This window comes from Pan paniscus, chromosome 1 (genome assembly GCF_029289425.2).
Source record: "Pan paniscus chromosome 1, NHGRI_mPanPan1-v2.0_pri, whole genome shotgun sequence".
Classification (NCBI taxonomy): Eukaryota; Metazoa; Chordata; class Mammalia; order Primates; family Hominidae; genus Pan; species Pan paniscus.
Genome location: NC_073249.2, coordinates 141,128,391 through 141,149,156, shown reverse-complemented (window position 1 = coordinate 141,149,156; position 20,766 = coordinate 141,128,391). Strand labels below are relative to the sequence as shown.

The window sequence follows — 20,766 nt, the reverse complement described above, 5'->3', positions numbered from 1 at the left end:
ACAATAGCAGAGCTGAGTAGTTATGGCAGAGTTTTTTTTTTTTTTATTTCATTTTAAGTTTCCGGGTACATGCGCAGGATGTGCAGGTTTGTTATGTAGGTAAACGTGTGCCATGGTGATTTGCTCCAGCTATCAACCCATCACCTAGGTATTAAGTCCAGCATGCGTTAGCTATTTTTCCTAATGCTCTCCCTCTGCCTCTGTCCCACTTCCACCAACAGGCCCCAGTGGGTGTTGTTCCCCCCCTGTGTCCATGTGTTCACATTGTTCAGCTCCCACTTATAAGACCATGACATGTTTGATTTTCTGTTTCTGCATTAGTTTGCTGAAGATAATGGCTTCCAACTCCATCTATATCCCAGCAAAGGACATGATCTCATTCCTTTTTATGGCTGCATAGTATTCCATGCTGTATATGTACCACATTTTCTTTATCCAGTCTATCATTGATGGGCATTTGGGTTGATTCCATGCCTTTGCTATTGTGAATAGTGCTGCAATGAACATACGCGTGCATGTATCTTTATGATAGAATGATATATATTGCTTTGGGTATATACCCAGTAATGGGATTGCTGGGTAAAATGGTATTTCTGGTATTCCTGGACTTTGGTTCCTCAAGGTCTTCGAGGAATCACCACACTGTCTTCCACAATGGTTGGACTAATTTACATTCCCATCAACAGTGTAAAAGTGTTCCTATTTCTCTGCAGCCCTGCAAGTATCTGTTGTTTCTTGACTTTTTAATAATTGCTATTCTGACCGGTGTGAGATGGTATCTCATTGTGGTTTTGATTTGCATTTCTCTAATAATCAATGATGCTGAGCTTTTTTTTGATATGTTTGTTGGCTGCATGAACGTCTTCTTTTGAGAAATGTCTGTTCATGTCCTTTGCCCACTTTTTATTTTTTTAATTTTAATTTTATTTTATTATGTTTTTTGGAGACAGAGTCACGCTCAGTCACCCAGGCTGGAGTGCAGTGGCGCGATCTCGGCTCACTGCAAGCTCCACCTCCTGAGTTCATGCCATTCTCCTGCCTCAGCCTCCTGAGTAGCTGGGACTACAGGCACCTGCCACTATGTCCAGCTAATTTTTTTGTATTTTTAATAGAGATGTAGTTTCACCATGTTAGCCAGAATGGTCTCGATCTCCTGACCTCGTGATCCACCCATCTCGGCCTCCCAAAGTGCTGGGATTATAGGCCTGAGCCACCGCGCCTGGCCCTTTGCCCACTTTTTAATGAGGTTGTTTTTTTCTTGTAAATTTGCTTAAGCTCCTTGTAGATTCTGGATATTAGACGTTTGTCAGATGGTTAGATTGCAAAAATTTTCTCCCATTCTGTGGGTTGTCTGTTTGCTCTGATGATAGTTTCTTCTGCTGTGCAGAAGCTCTTTAGTTTAATTAGATCCCATTTGTCAATTTTTGCGTTTGTTGCAATTGCTTTTGATGTTTCGTCATGAAGTCTTTGCCCAGCCTATGTCCTGAATGGTATTGCCTAGATTTTCTTCTAGGGTTTTTACAGTTTGCTGTTTTACATTTGTCTTTAATCCATCATGAGTTAATCTTTGTATAAGGTGTAAGGAAGGAGTCCAGTTTCAATTTTCTGCATATGGCTAGCCAGTTCCCCCAGCACCATTTATTAAAGAGGGAATCCTTTCCACATTGCTTGTTTTTGTCAGGTTTTTCAAAGATCAGATGGTTGTAGGTGTGTGGTCTTATTTCTGAGTTCTCTATTCTGGTCCGTTGGTCTATGTGTCTGTTTTTGTATCAGTACCATGCTGCTTTGGTTACTGTAGCTTTGTAGTATAGTTTGAAGTCAGGCAGAGTGATGCTTCTAGCTTTGTTCTTTTTGCTTCAGATAGTCTTGGCTATATGGGCTCTTTTTTTGCTTCATATGAATTTTAAAAAATAGTTGTTTCTAATTCTGTGAAGAATGTCAATGGTAGTTTTATGGGAATAGTATTGAATCTATAAATTACTTTGGGCAGTATGGTCATTTTCACAATATTAATTCTTCCTATCCACGAGCATGGAATGTTTTTCCATTTGTGTCCTCTCTGATTTCCTTGGGCAGTGTTTTGTAGTACTGCTTGAAGAGGTCCTTTATTTCCCTTGTTAGCTATATTCCTAGGTATTTTATTCTCTTTGTAGCAATTGTGAATGGGAGTTCACTCATGATTTGGTTCTCTGCTTGTCTGCTGTTGGTGTATGGGAATGCTTGTGGTTTCTGAACATTGATTTTGTATCCTGAGACTTTGCTGAAGTTGCTTCTCAGCTTAAGAAGCTTTTGGGCTGAAAAGATGGGGTTTTCTAGATATAGGATCATTCATCTGCAATCAGAGACAATTTGACTTCCTCTCTTCCTATTTGAATACCCTTTCTCTTGCCTGTTTGCCCTGGACAGAACTTCCAATACTATGTTGAATAGGAGTGAGGAGAGGGGGTATCCTTGCCTTGTGCCAGTTTTCAAGGGGAATGCTTCCAGCTTTTGCCCATTCAGTATGATATCAGCTGTGGGTCTGTCATAAAAGGCTCTTATTATTTTGAGGTATGTTCTGTCAATACCTAGTTTATTGAGAGTTTTTAACATGAAGGGATGTTGAATTTTATTGAAGGCCTTTTCTGCATCTACTGAGATAATCATGTGGTTTTTGTCTTTAGTTCTGTTTACGTGATGAATTACATTTATTGATTTGTGTATGTTGAACCAGCCTTGCATCCAGGGGGTGAAGCCAACTTGATCATGGTGGATAAGCTTTTTGATGTACTGCTGGATTTGGTTTGCCAGGATATTATTGAGGATTTTGCATTGATGTTCAGCAGGAATAATGGCCTTAAGTTTTCTTTTTTTGTTATATCTCTAGCAGGTTTTGGTATCAGGATGATGCTGGCCTCATAAAATGAGTTAGGGAGGAGTCTCTTCTTTTCAATTGTTTGAAATGGTTTCAGAAGAAATGGTACCAGCCCCTCTTGGTATACCTCTGGTAGAATTCAGTTACAAATCCATCTAGTTCTGGGTTTATTTTTGGTTGATAGGCTATTTATTACTGCCTCAATTTCAGAACTCATTATTGGTCTATTCAGGGATTCAACTGTTACTGGTTCAGTCTTGGGAGGGTGTATATGTCAATGAATGTATCCACTTCTTCTTGATTGTACAGTTTATTTGCATAGAGGTGTTTATAGTATTCTCTGACGGTTGTTTGTATTTTTTGTGGGGTTAGCGGTGATATCTCCTTTATCATTTTTTATTGTGTCTATTTGATTCTTCTATCTTTTCTTCTTTATTAGATAGCTAATGATCTATTTCATTTTTTTTTTTCAAAAGACCAACTCCTGGATTCGTTGATTTTTTGAAGGGATTTTGTGTCTTGGTAGAGATCTTATATGGCACTTCCATTGCTTTGTACCGTTGCTTGGTGTACTACAAATTGCAGTGATGCAGTTATAGTGTTTCAAGTGGAACATATATTACTGTGACACTTTATTTTACGTATTACCAGTGCACATGCTATCATATCAAAACAAGAAAAGAAGAGAAAAGTGGACTTCGAATATTGTATTTTTAGGCACCATGGAAAATGAATTTTCTTATTGAATTAGATGGCAAAGCCTTGTATTTACTATGTAATATTACTATAGCTATGCTTAAAAATTATACAGTATATATCAACATTATCAGACTAGGCACATAATATAATATTTCTACCTCACAGGAATGCAACAGTCAGAAAAATTGGAAAATGTAACATGGAGTATTTTATCACAGCAGAATTTCTTCACAACAAAATGAAAATGAGGCTGCAACTGAAGTAAGTTTCTGAGTGTTCACTTCATTTGTTAGCCCAATAAGGAAAATCCCTTATTGATGACTTAATTAAATCACATAGCAAAAATACACTTATTTAAGATTGTTAGCTTTTTGGCAAGAATAGCTGCTTGAAATGTTGAGGACACTGGTACAGCATCAACAATCAATTAAAAAAGAAGGTTCTTTCTTTTTTTCTTCTCTCCCTACCAGCACGGCCTGTTGGTTCTTGATGAGTCAATAGAAATTAGCAATACTGCTCAGTTGCTCATTCAAGGAGTCAATGCTGAGTATGGGAAGGAGTCAATGCTGAGATGGAAGAATTGTATAAATAGTCTGTGGGGTAACTGCAAGTGAGAATATTTTCAAAGAAGTTTAAAAAAACACTAAATCGGTACAATCTTCTGTGGATTCTGCTAAGATGCAATACAACTGACAGCTATGGATCAAAAAAAGAATTATTGGATAAATTTGGAAAGCATATGGTGGGTAGATTTTCTGAACTCAAACAGTTTCAATAGCATATCTTAGACCTAGATGCAATAAATTTCCATATTTCAAAATCCATTTGACTGTGCACTTGAGGAGTTTCCACCTAGCTTACAATTGGAAATGATTAATCTACAAGGAAATGACATGCTAAAAGGCAAAATCAAGAGAACCTAATAGAATTCTGGATATTGTTTTCAAGCAATCAGTATATTCAATGAAAATCATACGCTCATGAATTGTAGCATTTGGCAGTACCTATCTGTGTGAAAAAAATTTTCAAAGATGAAATATGTGAAATATGCAAAGTCTCATTACAGGCCAATAGTAACAGCATTAACAAGTGCAGAAAATTCTTACAATAGGGAACTGTAATAAGATCACTTTACAGGAAAGGCAAGCTTTAAAAACAAAATTCTTATGTATAGCACCCTCCCCAATAAAACAGAAACAGCTGAAAACCTAAAGAAACCCACAGAGAAAGCAGATTTTAATAAGCTAAGTGTTATCCTATACAAAGCATGACATTTTTCTCATTACTAGTCTTGCATTACAAAATTTTTACTTAATTATATTTTTAATTTCATGAATAAACATTTTGTGAACAGTTTCTCTCTTCTTACATAAGTTCACAAGTAATACCCTTGAGTTTGCTTCCTGCAAATACTAAAATTTATTCATATTTATATGAATATTTACAGAAATATGTTTTCATATTTACAGAAAAAGTTTGTTGACTTCTCTTCTAGGAATAACTTATTTTCTGAGTTGATTCCTAGGATATTAAATCGGGTTATTCAATAGTTTCTCCATGTATTCAACAAATATTTATTGAATATCATCTATGCATAAGGAAGCTACCATGGGAATCCCTTTAAAAATATAGATATAAATAATATATGGTTCTTGTTTTTAAGAAGCTTAAAATTAAATGAAAAAGATGAGACCAGGTGTGGTGGCTCATCCCTGTAACCCCAGCACTTTGGTAGAGGCTAAGGTGGGAGGATTACTTGAGCCCAGGAGTTTGAGACCAGTCTGGGTGACACAGTGACACCCCGTCTCTAAAAAAAAAAAAAAAAAAGAAAGGAAAAAAGTAGTTACCAGGGCATGGTATTGTGAGCATCTGTAGCCTTAGCTGCTTGGGAAGCTGAGGTGAGAGAATCGCTTGAGCCCAAGAGTTCAAAGATGCAGTGAGCCATGATCATGCCACTGCACTCTAGCCTGGGCAACAGAGTGAGACCCTGTCTCAAAAATAAACAAATAAATAAATAAGAAAAAGAAAAACAAAAAACGAAATGTGATGGAATGTACTATATAAATAATTATAGTGACAGCAAAAGTTTTAAAAAAATTCCAAAGAAGAGAGATGTAATGTAAATACCTGAGAGGTTCTGAGGAGGGGAAGTTATCTTTAGTGGTAATCAGAAAAGAAATTAGTGAGAAGAAACTGGATCATGATCATAATATAAAGATATTGCCCTTAAAGTTATAAATGTGGTGGGAGAGATGTTTTGGCTCAAGACAGACTAAAGCCATTTCTGTGGAAGGTCTGGTTGAGAGAATGGTATTTAAAAAGTAAAGTCAATTTTGAATTTAGTACCAAAGCATTTTTTCCTTTTTTTTCAAATAACATTTTCTTCAAATTATGTCATCACATATTTTATTATTTTCTTGCTTATGGTAAAAGATAATTAAGTATATTTTTAAAAATTATCCTTTCTAAGTAGATTTTCTTCACATTCCAAAACTCACTAAAATAATGTATTTTGTAGCTAAGGTTCATGTCCAATCCTGGGTGCTTACAGGGAGGTACATATAGGATATAGGTTCATGTTCCTCAGCTTGACCTTTAAGTCTTTTTTGTCCCAACTATCTCTCACCATTTATCTGCGTTAGTGGGGCTCAATATTTTAAGGAACAAATTACAAGGGCAAAATCCTCACAGAACGAGAAATAGAGGAAGAGAGAGGAAAAGAGAAAGGGAGAAAGAGAAGGAAAGAGAGAGAGAGAGAGAAGAGGAGGGAAGGAAAGAGAGGGGAGAGAGAGAGCGAGAGCGAGAGATCCATGCTGTGGACTTAGGATTCAGGTGATGTGGTTCTTCCAAGTTGCTTGTGCCTCATCCTAAGTGTATTATCTTATCCTGTTTCTTTCCCCTGGTTTCTATGTGTTTTATATTTGTTTTAATTTTCCATGAGCCTTTCTGTTCCATACCTATGGGATACATTATCTGGTAGTGTACTTTGCACATGAATGATGAGAACCCTGGAGTCATGAGATGGTGCCATTTTAGAGATCATCAATACAAATGATAGTCATCTGAGACTTTGGGATTTAAATTTTCAAAAATGTTCAGAGAAGACATAGGTGTTATACCAATGACCAGGTCTCTAATGGGGATATGACTTAACAGGAAAGGCAAATTTTAAAAACAAAATTCTGATGAATAGCACCCTCCCTAATAAAAACAAAAATAGTATAAAGACCTAAAGAAACCCGAAGAGAGAGCAGATTTTAAAAAGTCATATATACAAGATGAAAGAAAGGGCATGTAAGCAGCGAAAAAAATAAAGTAAAAAACAAAGTAACTTCAGAGTTAAACCAACTGAAAAGTTAAGTTATAGATGTAGATCACTGTGAGAATTTTTTTAACAAGCATTAGGTTGTCTTGCAAGTTTGTGAGCCTCTTATCTCCAGATAGTTTATAGAGGTAATGGATATTTTAGGGAGACGCATCATTAGAAGTGATTATCCTAGATGATTTTAAGATACCTCAAAATTGCATAATTCTAAAATAGAACCATTTTGCCTCACTTTACTTATAATTCTAGGCAATTTTAAAGTTCTTCATTTTCTAATATAAAAAATGTATCTTTCAGGTGATACATGACAATGGACATTCAGAAACTACTGACCACTCTTGAAGTCAAGATGTACTTTTGACTGAGAATAATAAGGAGCACAAAACTTGTCATTAGGGTTAACTGTAAACTAGCAACTTCATTTTACTTGCAGTGCTATCAGATATTTAACCCAGTAGAATGAATATAGTCCAAGTCATTTACTATGCTTGTTGGTTTATTAGAGAGAAATTTGAGGATGATAGCAGAGTGTTCTGTTCAACGTTCCAAACAATGTTTCATACAAGTAAAGAACAAACATTTCTTATTACACAGATGGCTGATTAATTTTGTTTGCAAGAGAAACAGATGCTAACCCTAGGCATTCTTTCCAGTGTCTTCTAACTGATTTGTCTAAAACAATTCAGCCTATGTTAAATCATTCTGGGTAAATTTTAAAAAGTAAATATAATTATTATTAACTTTGGTCAGAGATGCCAAAAATCAATGAACAGTTTACATGTGTATTAAAAATTAATATAATTATAAGAGTACATGGTGTCGCATGACCAGAGACTTCCTTTATTCTCAGATAGGAGCCAGTCTCCCTACCGAAATAAGTTTTAAACCTAGCAGGAAAGTATTGTCAGTTTTGACAGGACTGAAACCCATGGCTTCCTAAGCCTTTGGACTCCAAAGAAACAAGTACTTGGATCAGTAATGACAACAACAACATCAACCACAACTGCAAGAGTTGCTTTTTATTGAGTGCATTCCATTTGTCAGAAATGAATAGCATTATGGTTTGTATTATTTTATTTGATCTGGTGTCAGTTAAGGAAAGAAGGCATTGCTTTTCACTTTGACTTCCCTCTGGGCAAAGGAAGAAATTGTTTTAGTGCAAGTCTGCCTTCATTTTAGAACTGAATGGAAAGATCTGGGAAGGAAAATGGTGCTATATGCACACATTTAGAAAAAAGATACAGAGACAAATTTTGGAATGATGATTACTTATTTGTACATAATAGTGAAACATACCAAAGAAAGTGTCACTCTGTTATTCCCCCAGCTCCTTGGCTTAGCCGTCATATTCTCATTAGGATTGAAACAAATATATTAAAAAATAAGCAATAAAAAATAAAATTTGTTAAATCTAGGCAACGATAAAAATCTACATTTTAAAAATAGCTAAAAATATTATATTTAAAGTTATGCTGAGTGAAATTACAAATATTTCGAATATCAATTTTATTGATTTCTCATAGTAGAATGACAAAATGACACTGAACTTCATATTGGTTGATATTTTTCTTTAAAGTACTACCTTAACATTTTTCTAAAAAAAGTTTTTTCCTTTCTCTTCTGCCAGGCACCTTATGTGTACATAGCATTATGTTTATATAGTTATTAACTATGTGAGAAGATAATAAGAAAAATTAATTTAAAATTAATTTACTTTTTGTATTATTAGGCAATGTAAGTACTATTTTTTTTCTTAAGCCAGCAAACCCAGAAGTTATATAAATAATACTTTACTTCCTTTAGTCTGAGCAACTCAAAACATTTCTGTTTAAGTAGGAATTTCTCGTTTTATTTGGTTTACTAAATATATCCCTTCTTGCAAAGGATTGGTGTTTAAAAATATGTGGGATGGTAATTATTAGGTGATTATATGCAAGGCTACATTTTACATAAATAATGTAGCATTCATAATATTTTCCTGCCGTGCCAATCATAAGTAATGTAGCCAATTGCTAGAAATAAGATTTATGAATGAGCTATATACTAAAGTTAGGAGGTAATTTTAGTTTTGAATTTCTAAACATATTAAAGCTTATGGAACTGAGAGTACAGCTGAGGCAGGTCGTAAGGTAGTGAATACAGGTCTGTTTGACTCACATCAAGGGTATACAATCTCTTCCTCAACCTTAATGAATACAGGTATTTCAACATTGTTTTACTTCACAGAAATTATTTACAACTGATGGTTTATCAATCCTAAAAAATAGTGCAAATGTCACTATGATATTTGACAAAATAAAGGTATTTTATGAAATCTCCTTTACCCAGGTCTTGACATCCAATCACAGGACTAACAGGGACTGAAAGAAGATGTTTCATCTATACTTTGACTCTTAGATATGTCTGGGTTCACATCATTATAGAGAAATAAATGTCTATCCTTTTATTCAAAAAATAACAAATAATCTACTCATACTATCTTATTTGATTCTCCTACAATCCTGTGAACACACCAAACTCCATGAGGGCAGTTTTTTGACCATTATTAACTGCTATATTCCCTAACTCCTGGCTCTTAGTAGGCACTAAACAAATATTTTTTGAATGAATGCATGTAAGCTTAACCATTTATATTTACTATTATGAAAAGGTGATACCCAATAAATACATGTAGTGTACTATGCATTTTACATATAATATTTCATTTGATTCTTATAAAAACCATATGGATTAAGTATAATACTATTGTACTCATTTTATAAATGCTGCTTAAGATGTCAAATACCTATCGCATCTAGATTTTAAACCCAGGTCTCCAAGATCCTAACAACTATGCAAAGAACATTCAATTCCTGGCCGGGCACGGTGGCTCACGCCTGTAATCCCAGCACTTTGGGAGGCTGAGGCGGGTGGATCATGAGGTCAGGAGATCGAGACCATCCTGGGTAACATGGTGAAACCCCGTCTCTACCAAAAATACAAAAAAAAAAAAAATAGCCAGGCATGGTGGTGGGCGCCTGTAGTCCCAGCTACTTGGGAGGCTGACGCAGGAGAATGGCGTGAATCTGGGAGGTGGAGGTTGCAGCGAGCTGAGATCGCAACCACTGCACTCCGGCCTGGGCGACAGAGCGAGACTCCATCTCAAAAAAAAAAAAAAAAAAAAAAAAAAAGAACATTCAATTCCCAAATGTTTATTGATCTTCTCCTATGGGCCTGACATGGTGCTAGGTGATTCTACAGGACTCTTTGGAGAGAAAGAAAGACAACATCCATGCTCTGATGGAGGCAGTGTACTGAGCATCCAAAAGTTCAGAGCAGACAAGCTCAACTCTGACTAGAAAGGTGAGTGAAGGAGGTAATAGTTCAGTTAAGTCCTAAAAGATCACCATAAAGTTAGAGGGAAAAATGGAAGAGCTTTCTAAGCAGTGGGAATAAAGTACACAAAGGCCAGAAAGTGGGGGAAATAATAGAATTTTGGGGGCTAAGTAAATAGGCATACTTGAAGAAGCATAGCTCTGAAACTAAGATGCCTGGTTTGAATTCTGATTGGATTACTTGTTGTCTGTGTGAACCTGCGGAAGTTATTTAGTCTCTCTCGGTCTCAGCTTCCTTTTCTGTAAACTGGATATAACAGCTGTCTCTACTTCATGGAGGTTTTGTGAGGGTTAAATCACTTAATACACATCAGCACCTGGAACAGTGCCTGGGATACAGTAAGCGTTTAATAACTGTTAGCTGTGATTATGACTGAAATGCACAGCACACATCAGAAGCAAGGTAGAATATATGTCTGGAAATGTCAACAGAGGCTAGACCACGAAGAAACATCATTCCATAAAGAGTATAAACCAGCCGAGCATGGTGGCTCATGCCTGCAATCCCAGCACTTTGGGAGGCCGAGGTGGGATAACTGCTTGAGCTCAGGAGTTCAAGGCTAGCCTAGGCAAGATGGTGAGATCTCATCTCTACAAAAATAAAAAACAATAAATTACGGAATGTGGTGGTGCATGCCTGTAGTCCCAGTTACTTGTGAATGTGAGGTAGGAGGATCACTTGAGCCTAGGTGTTCAAGGCTGCAGTGAGCTAAGATCACACCACTGTACTCCAGCCTGGGTGACAGAGAGCGACCCTGTCTCTATTAAAAAAAAAAAAAAAAGTATGAACTTTATCTGATCGGGAGTCATGGAAAATTCAACTAAGAAAGTTAAATCCTTTAGCAGATATTTCATTTTGTTGCCAATACGCTGCCAAATACACTGAGCTTTGTTGCTCTGGAAGAGTTCCTAATGAGTAGAAAATGGGCCAAAACAAGCGGCGGGGTGGGGGGTCGGGGGGAGGGAAAAAGTACCAATCAGGATAAGCCATAACTGAATAATCAACCTCTTAATAATGAGATGACAGGATTTGCTAAATGTAGGTCTGGACAAAGAAGGTAGGTCTCTTTCTCCAAAATACTGTGAAGAAAAAAATGTATCTTCTTAGAAAGAAAAGTTTCTTTCGTGTGACTAGCCTATGAGAACACACAGCCCAGATGGGTGGCAGGGTAGCTGGATTTCCTAATAGAAGCTTCGATGGTGGTCCTACTACAAAGGTGCTGATGAAGTGTGTTTTTCTTCCTTATACTGGACACAATCCACAAATGGAAAATTCAGGATTTTCAATGTTCCTTTAAGACAAGAAACTCATTTTAGACAACACTTATGCTTGTGTTCACCTGGCAAACTGCAAAGTCAAGATTGAAAGGCCTTGATTTGTCCTTAGTCAAGTCGTTAGTTTTATTTCTTTCCCTCTTTTCCAATGACCAGTTTTATTAGTTACAGCAATAAAAAAATAAAAAGACTGGTAAGCATTCCTTTTGGTGATAAATGGATTTATGATCTTTGCAAGGAAAAGTTGTTTTGCTTTTTCCTAAATGACTGAGGTACTATGCTTGTACAGAAGTTGAACTCGATGAAAACAGCATGGTAGACTCATTTACTACAGATGTGCTAAGTTGACTGGCCTCAAAACACTCATTTTCACAGAAGGAAATTCACACAGGCAACGGTGAGCCTCCCCTATACTGTCCCTCAGTTACAGTCACATGATCTTGAAAAAACATTGAAACTGCAGAGTGAATATGCCAAGAATTCTTTAATTCCTTGGCCACATAAAAGAAAGAAAGAAAGAAAGAAAGAAAGAAAAGAAAGAAAGAAAAGAAAAGAAAAGAACATTGTTTAGGAAAATCAGGCAGTTGCATAATGCTAAAAATCCCAGAATAAATATTTTTCTCAGTGGAAAAACCCAGCAGTCTTTAAAGGTAAGCCAAGGAACACCATGGTGCCATTACTAAAAAAAAAAAAAAAAAAAAAAACCAATGGAAAGATGTCCTTATCCTTGGTTGAATATATTCCAAGGAACTTGCTAGTATTTAGAAATGGTCTTATTTCCTCTTAAGTAGTTTTTCTATTACCACAGTAGGTTTGAGAAATACTTCTCTTAGAAATCACTTTCCCTAATGCCCAGTTAGCCATTACTACCTTATTTCACTGAACAACAGAATGATTCCTTATAAAGCACTATAATTCTAATTCCATATCAAATATTCCACAGAGAGCAGAGACATTTATAGAAAAGATTTCCATGTACATAAATACCAACTGCATGTGCAAACCTTGGGGTTACAAAGGGATCCTCAAGAGAAAATTATTTTATTTTTATTTTGATGGATACAAAACATTTCAACACATGACATCCTAATATTCTAAGTATGCATGTAAAATTTGTCTAACTTGTTCTGTGAAAATGCTAAAAAGTAGCAGATGATGACTTATGATCTGGTAGTTAATTGCTTGCTAACGGCAACATTAGTTACCATTCAACTTCATGGCCCTAGGAGGTATGTTGCAACAGTATTTAACATTACTGTAATCCATTTGTTTCTTTCAAAGTGCAATGAGCTTTCTGTACCAGTCGTACATAAAGGGACAGAATCTGTTCTATGGCTCAGAATCTGTTTTTATAAACAATGGTTCCCAATTAGAGTAACTTAGGAAGAGGAGCTAGAATATGCAGGTTTTGTTGTCTAATTCATACTCAGATTTTCCCTTCCCTTGACTGTCTTCGACCTCTCCATATTTACTAGGTCCTTCTGATGAGCATTTAAATGTCAGGATTCTCACAATTTAAAAATAACTTTCTACTTTAAATTTATTCTCTGGTCATTGCCCTATTTTCTCCTTCAGAACCAAACGTCTCCATTGAGTGGTTTGAATATCCTGATTTTCTCACTGTCCACTCTCTCTCCTCAGGAACGTCAATCCTATTCCTGCCCCCAACCTGACAAGATTCTTTGCTAAAGTTACTGATGACCTCCACTTACTAAAATACATGATCATAATTTCATTTTATTAGATCTGCGTATTAGTCAGAGTTCTTACTTGCAAATACCAGAAACTAATACTGGATAATAAAGGCAGAACAGACATTGAAAACACATTTGGTAGCTCATATAATCACAGATAAACCTGGAGAATCAGGTTTGGAAAATGAGCAGAATTAAAGTGATGTCAGGAAGCCAGAATTTGAACACTACAGCGTGTACTACATCTGCTGTTGGACATTGAACATTATTACTGATGCAACCGTCATCCCTGGAAACTGGGAGCTGTTGATGTTACTGCCACTGCCACCACAACAGACTCTCCACTGTCCCCGCCTCTGTGTATCACTAAATCCCCATTTGAAGATGAATATAACTAATTGATCAGGCCTAGGTCAGAGCATGCATCCTTGTTTCAAGTGACAAGGAAGTAAGAGTTTGGAACTTCTGGCTACTGCAGTAAAAGCTGGCCTTTCACCAAAACTCAAAAAGAGGGATTTTTAAATTAAAAAAATGGGATAAAGATGCTGAGTAGCAAAACAAACACAAAATGCATCTACAACATCAACACAAAAACCCCACAAAAAACAAAATTAATAAAACAAGTGTCCAACACAGTTTCTCGAGATTGTTAGATATGTTGATGATGTTCTCCTTTTTGAAATATTCTTTCTTAAGTCTCCATGACACCACATTCATTTTTTTCTTACCTATTATAATCACTCCTTTCAGTCTTTTTCCTCCTTTATCTGACTTTTAAATGTTAGAGTTCCTCACAGCTTGGTTCTGGACCTCCTTCCCACTGTTCAACAAAATTTGTGTTTGTTTTCTTTCATTTGCTCCCCAGATCCATTTACCACCCCTTCTCTATCTTGCAACTTGTCCTGCGAATCTGACTTTCAATGCACTGCATCGCTGGGGTTCTCTTGACCTCTGGCTTCCAGCTGGGGTTGGCCAGTGTGATGCACCACTAGGATATTGAAAAGTGAGAGGAGAGAAAGGTAATATATTTATTTCTCCCATTTCCTTCTGTCTTTGGCATTCCATAAGTGGCTGGGTTATTCTCAACTATAGCTCCTGTCAGATGCCTCTTTCCAGCAGTTCCTGATCTCAACTTGATTCTAGTAACATCATTTCTTCCCTTTACCATTTCAGGTCTAAGGACAGTAATGGCTTCCTACTGTTGACAGTCTCTGGGTTTCCCAGCACTCTTTGTTGACTTTTTTAACCCTTTCTACATTTCTGTAGGTAGTTTCCTCAAAATTCCAATTGAGCATTCCATCTGCTTCCTAACAGGACTCTGACTAAAACATGTATGTGCTGATGACTCACAAATTCATATTTGACCTCCTCTCTCAGCTCTAGCTGAGGATATTTAATTGCTAACTTAATATCTCCACTTGAATGTCATAATCTTGCTCACAAAATTTAGGCCTCCTATAATATTTGCTTTTTCAGTGACGGGCAGACATCACAAGGTATTAAGTTGGAAACTTGTGCAAGTTAGAAATTTGGAAGTTACCCTTGATATCTCTCTCTCTCCCTCATGTCTCCCAATCAAATATCAAGTCCTACTAAAGCCACCTCCTAAATAGTACCTAAATCTATCCACTTCTTTCCATTTACACTTCACCAGTCTAGTTCAAACCGTGAACACCTATAGCCTGGAGTACTGCAAAAGTAGTCTTATTAGTCTTCTGCATCTTGTCTTGTCCCCTTCCAATCCATTTACTATACTGAAGCCAGAGGGAATCCATTAAAAATGTAAAATTGGTTAATGTCTCTCCTGAGCTTAAACCTCAATGAGGTCTACTCTCTTTAGATAATGCTCAGTTACCTTAATACGTCCTTCAATAGCCTCCATGATGTGGTCATTGTATACCTCAACAGCATCAAACCATATCACTCTACACCTTGCTCACCAAACTTTAGCCATACTGGTCTTTTTTTGATTCTTTAAGCACATCCAGTTCTTCCTAACTTTGCATATGCTGTGGTCTCTGCCTAGAATGTTTCTTTCCTGCTTTCTCCACCTATAATTATTATTATTCCCAATTTACAAACTCCAGTTATCTTTTGGTATCATCTCTCTCCTCCTCCCCACTCATATAACATATGAATTTATATATGTAGACAAGATATTTATCTCTATATACCTATTTCACTGAGTATAATTGACACGAAGTAAATTTCAAAGTATATAATTTGATAAACTGGCATAATAAATATACCTATTAAACCATCACCACTATCAAGATAACATATCCACTACCCCTAGAAGTTTTTCCTATTCCTTTGTAAACCGTCCTTTCCACACCTCCCCACATGCACTTCTATCTCCTGAAAACCCCTGATTAGCTTTTTATCATTACAGATTATTTTGAAATCTCTACAATTTTATACAAGTGGAACCAAACAGCATGTATCTTTTTGTCTGTTTTTTTCCCCACTTTGAGATTCATTCATGTTGAAGCATGTATATAATTCTTTTTCACTGAGACTAATATTTCATTGTACACATGTACTAGAATTTATTTAGCCATTCACTTTTTGATGGACATTTGGTTCATTCCTAGTTTTGGGCTATTACAAAGAAAGCTGCTATGGCCATTCATGTGCAAGTTTTTGTGTGGATATATGCTTTCATTTCTCTTGGCTAGGAATAGAATGGCTGGGTTATATGTTAGAAATATGTTTAACATTTTTAGATACTACCAATATATAAGATAATTGACATCTTAACAATATAGAGGCCGGGTGCAGTGGCTCATGCCTGTAATCCCAGCACTTTGGGAGGCTGAGATGGGTGGATCACCAGGTCAGGAGTTTGACACCATTGTGAAACCCCGTCTCTACTAAAAATTTTAGTTAGATATGGTGGCATGCACCTGTGATCCCAGCTACTCAGGAGGCTGAGGCAGGAGAATCACTTGAACTCGGGAGGTGGAGGTTGCAGTGAGCTGAGATCATGACACTGCACTCCAGCCTAGGTGACAGAGCAAGACTCCATCTCAAAAAAAAAAAAAAAAACCATAAACAAACAAAACAAAACAAAACAAAACAAAAACAACAATATAGAGTCTTATGATCCAGAGACATAGTATATATACCATGTATTTAGGACTTCTGTAATTTCCCTCAGCAATGTTTTATAGTTTTCAGTATATAGGTTTGCATTTTTTTTTGGTGAGAATTATCCCTAATATTTCACATTCTGATACTACTGAAATAATACTGCTTTAAAATTTTCTATTTCTGATTGTTAATTGCTAGTACATAGAAATACAATTAATTTTGTATATTAATCTTGCAACTTTGCTAAACTCAGTTTTCCATAGATTTTGGATATTCTACTAGACAATCATGATTTCTGCAAATAAAGACAGTTTTACTTCTTCTATTCCAATCTAGACATCTTTTATTTCTTGTTATTACACTGGCTAGAATCTCATTGAATTGGCTACAACCTCATTGAATTGACTAGAATTTCCAGTACAATATTGAATATGTCATATAAATATGAGAAGGTAATACATATATCTGTGGGCATATAAGACATCAGAATGTTTGCCTCACAAAGACCTACATTAAAAATAATTTTTGGAGAAAGCATTGAAATAATAATAGAAAAAATTCAGGAGATTCTGCAAAGAATATTGAAAGTATTGGTTATCAAATAGCTTAATTAAGTTTACTATTTAAAAAGGAGTCTAGAAATAACAGAAATAAAAGGAGAAAGTAAATGAATAAAGACTAAAAGTGAAAAATTGAGGCAAAATACAAAAATGATGAAGGAGAGGAGTGTTCTATAAAAACAAAGGGATATGAGAATATGTGAAAGTGTTTTGTTAGAGGGAAGATACAGGTAGTGATAAGTTCAACAAATCAATAGATTTAAATAAATACACACTTGGTTATTATGTTCAGCACAACTGCACAAGAGGAACAACAAAAGAAGTAATTTTTAAGCCAGCAGAAGAAACTTTAGTCATCCAATGGAAATGAGGAAAAAAGGAGAAATAAACCCCAAAAGGATAGTACAGGTGCATTAGTCCGTTTTCACGCTGCTGATAAACACACCTGAGACTGGGCAATTTACAAAAGAAAGAGGTTTATTACAGTTCCACATGGCTGGGGAGGCCTCACAATCATGGTGGAAGGCAAGGAGGAGCAAGTCACACCTTGCATGGATGGCAGCAGGCAAAAAGAGAGCTTGTGCAGGGCAACTCCCGTTTTTAAAGCCATCAGATCTCATGAGACCCATTCACTATCACGAGAACAGCATGAGAAAGACCCACTCCCACAATTCAGTCATCTCCCACCAGGTCCCTCCCACAACATGTGGGAATTATGGAAGCTACAAGATGAGATTTGGGTGGGAACACAGAGCCAAACCATATCAACAGGGCAAAGGAAATACAGATTTCAGATGGCAAATACTCTTTTTTTTTTTTTTTTTAGGATCTTGTTTTGTCACCCAGTCTGGAGTGCAGTGGCATCATGATACTTCACTGCAGCCTCTAACTCCTCAGATCAAGCAATCCTACTTCTTCAATCTCTTGATTAGCTATAGGCACATGCTACAACACCCAGATAATTTTTAAATTTTTTGTAGAGACAGGGTCTTGCTATATCGCCCAGGTTGGTGTTGAAGTCCTGGCCTCAAGAGGTCCTCTTGCCTTGGTCTCCCAAAGAGCTGAGGATTACAGGCATGAGCCACTGCACCTGGGTGGCAAATATTCTTAATGAAGAAATTTTAGATGTATTCCCTGTAACATCTGGAGCAGTAGAAGAATTTCTACGATTGCTGCTATTGTTTAAAATAATATTCAAGGTCACTTGCATGGAAAGTGAAATGGAAAGAAAGAAATACATGGAAAGAAAAATAAATGAATCTAAGGAAAGAGATAATGTAAGGAAGGAAATAAATCTGCCATTATTTGAAGATGATATTATCTACCTAAAAGCCCAATAGAATCACAACAGCAAATTATTTGAAATAAAAAATTCAGCCATATTAGACTATAACTGATACAAATCAGTAGTGCTTATTTAAATCAGTAATAACTACCTAGTAAATAGAATAAAAATAAGAATATAAAAAGCCTTTACTGAGTGGCAATATTGCAGATTTATAAAGACAAAAAATATGGAGTTTTAGACTGCCTTTGTTGTTATGTGACTGTAGAAATTACTTAATTTCTCAGTGCCTCAATTTCTGCATCTACAAAATAAGAAATATAATTATGCCTACCTCATGGGGTTGTAAGGATTAAATTTGTTAATACATTAAAACACTTATGGTACGTGGGCAAGTTCTAAGCATTGTATGAATTTTGCCATGACTATTATGAAGAAATTCTATTAGAAAATGATAGAAATAGGCCGGGCGCGGTGGCTCACGCCTGTAATCCCAGCACTTTGGGAGGCCGAGGTGGGCGGATCACGAGGTCAGGAGATCGAGACCATCCTGGTAAACATAGTGAAACCCCGTCTCTATTAAAAATACAAAAAAATTAGCCGAGCGTGGTGGCGGGCACCTGTAGTCCCAGCTACTCTGGAGGCTGGAGCAGGAGAATGGCATGAACCAAGGGGGCGGAGCTTGCAGTGAGCGGAGATCGTGCCACTGCACTCCAGGTTGGGCGACAGAGCGAGACTCCGTCTCAAAAAAAAAAAAAAAGAAAATGATAGAAATATATATTTCCTCCTTTTATATTAAATAACTAAAATGATAAGATACAAATTTTCTCCAACTAAATCTATAAATTCAAGACAAATCTAATAACAATTCAACCTTTGTTTTATTTTTAGAGAAACTCAACAAACTGAATCTCAAATTATGTGGAGGAATAAAAGTCTGTAACTAGCTAATCAACCTTAAGAAAAGAATTTAAATAAGGGAGACTTGCCCACTACATATAAGAACATACTACAGAGCCATAGTAATAAGAATAATGTGATGATACAAATAGACCAGAGGTCAGCCAATGTTTTCTGTAAAAGGGCCAGACAGTAACTCTGTTAGACTTTGCAGGCCATATGGTCTCTCTGTGAATTATTCAGTTCTGCTGTTGTAGTGCAAAAGCAGCCATATGTAAATAAATTACTGTGGCTGTGTTCCAATAAATTAATTTATGAATACCAAAATTCAAATTTCATATGTTTTTCACAAAACATTCTTCTTATTTCTACTTTCTACCACTAAAAAAATGTAAAAACCATTTTTAGCTCATGGGCCATACAAAAACAGGCTGATTTGTTCACCAAATGTGGTTTGCTAATACTGGAATGGACTGCTGATATTGACTCATGCATAAATGAGAACTGTTAAACAAGTTGGCTGGATTTTATCTGTTTGCCTTTTGAGATCCGGTCTCCACCCTGCTCTATGACCCAGCAGGCTCCTTTACTCTAGCTGTTGGCCAGTGCCTTACCAAAGGGGTATGAATGGGAATGAAGTCCCCTGTAGTCACAAGGCAGATATGACTGAGAACCCAACCCACTGTAAGGCTTGCAGAATTTGCATATTAATACATCTTCATCTTCAACTAGCCAGATTCTATGCTAAGATAAGAGCACTGGTGGAGAAAGAGAAGAACCCCAAGACAAGAAATGGGGACATTTGAACAGACATGGGCAAGACTAAGAACTCTGAACCTCTAATCCTGCTTAACCTTCCTGGCTTGTGGAGGCAGCCCCTACTCAAGTGCCTGGAAACACCATTAATAGTCCAGTAGATTGGCAATTTGAAGCCTGGACTCCATTGTGGCCTACAGTCAATGAGGTTGAAATGCTACAACTTCCCTCACAATAGAAAGGGGTTCAAGGGCCCAGGAAGATGAAAATGTGGAGATAACTCTATTATTGCAATCGAATCAGCTACCCTCTAACCACAGCCCCTGGAAGGGCTCAAAGAACATACTTTACCACAGAGTTAAGAAACATCATTGGAAATAGGTTCTCTGATATAAATGGGAACACTGGAATCCCTGAGTGGTAGAATCCAGGTCATAGTGCTTTGCTATCAGAGAAAAGGTAGGAGCAATTATCACAATAAGCTACAATGATGGAGTGGAATCAGACTGTTTTGCACAGATCTGTGGTGATGGTTAATTGAACATAGGAGACATAGGAATTGAATATACCATAGTGTACTAGAATATATTAATATACAGGTGGAAAAATTGTAGGTCTTATAGATATAAATCTTACTTAAGTCACTGTGCTTGGGATTCATGTACTCTCACTCATTTCTCAGACTCAAGCCAGTTCCTAGATCAGAATCCCTTGATTGAGAAGGAGGTAGGTTATCTTTGAGAAAAAACACTGCAATGTGGTCAGAGATGTATACTACAACTCCTCCCCTAAGTATTCTTGAGAGAGACCTATGGTCATTTACTAGGTGACTGAACACTGGGAAAAGACAAATTCCAAGTCTTTCTAGAGCTGTTAAGATACTAGTTATAACCTGATGATAATCCCTGGAAATAAACACTGTGGTCAGAGTGGAAGCTTACGAGGGTCAAG

General features: G+C 36.6%; 1 protein-coding gene across 3 annotated transcripts in view; it reads right to left on the bottom strand.

Annotated features, from left to right (window-relative positions):
* Positions 1–20,766, bottom strand: part of COL24A1 (collagen type XXIV alpha 1 chain) — a 404,401-nt gene that overhangs the window by 51,784 nt on the left and 331,851 nt on the right. The gene's annotated exons all lie outside the window — the stretch shown is intronic.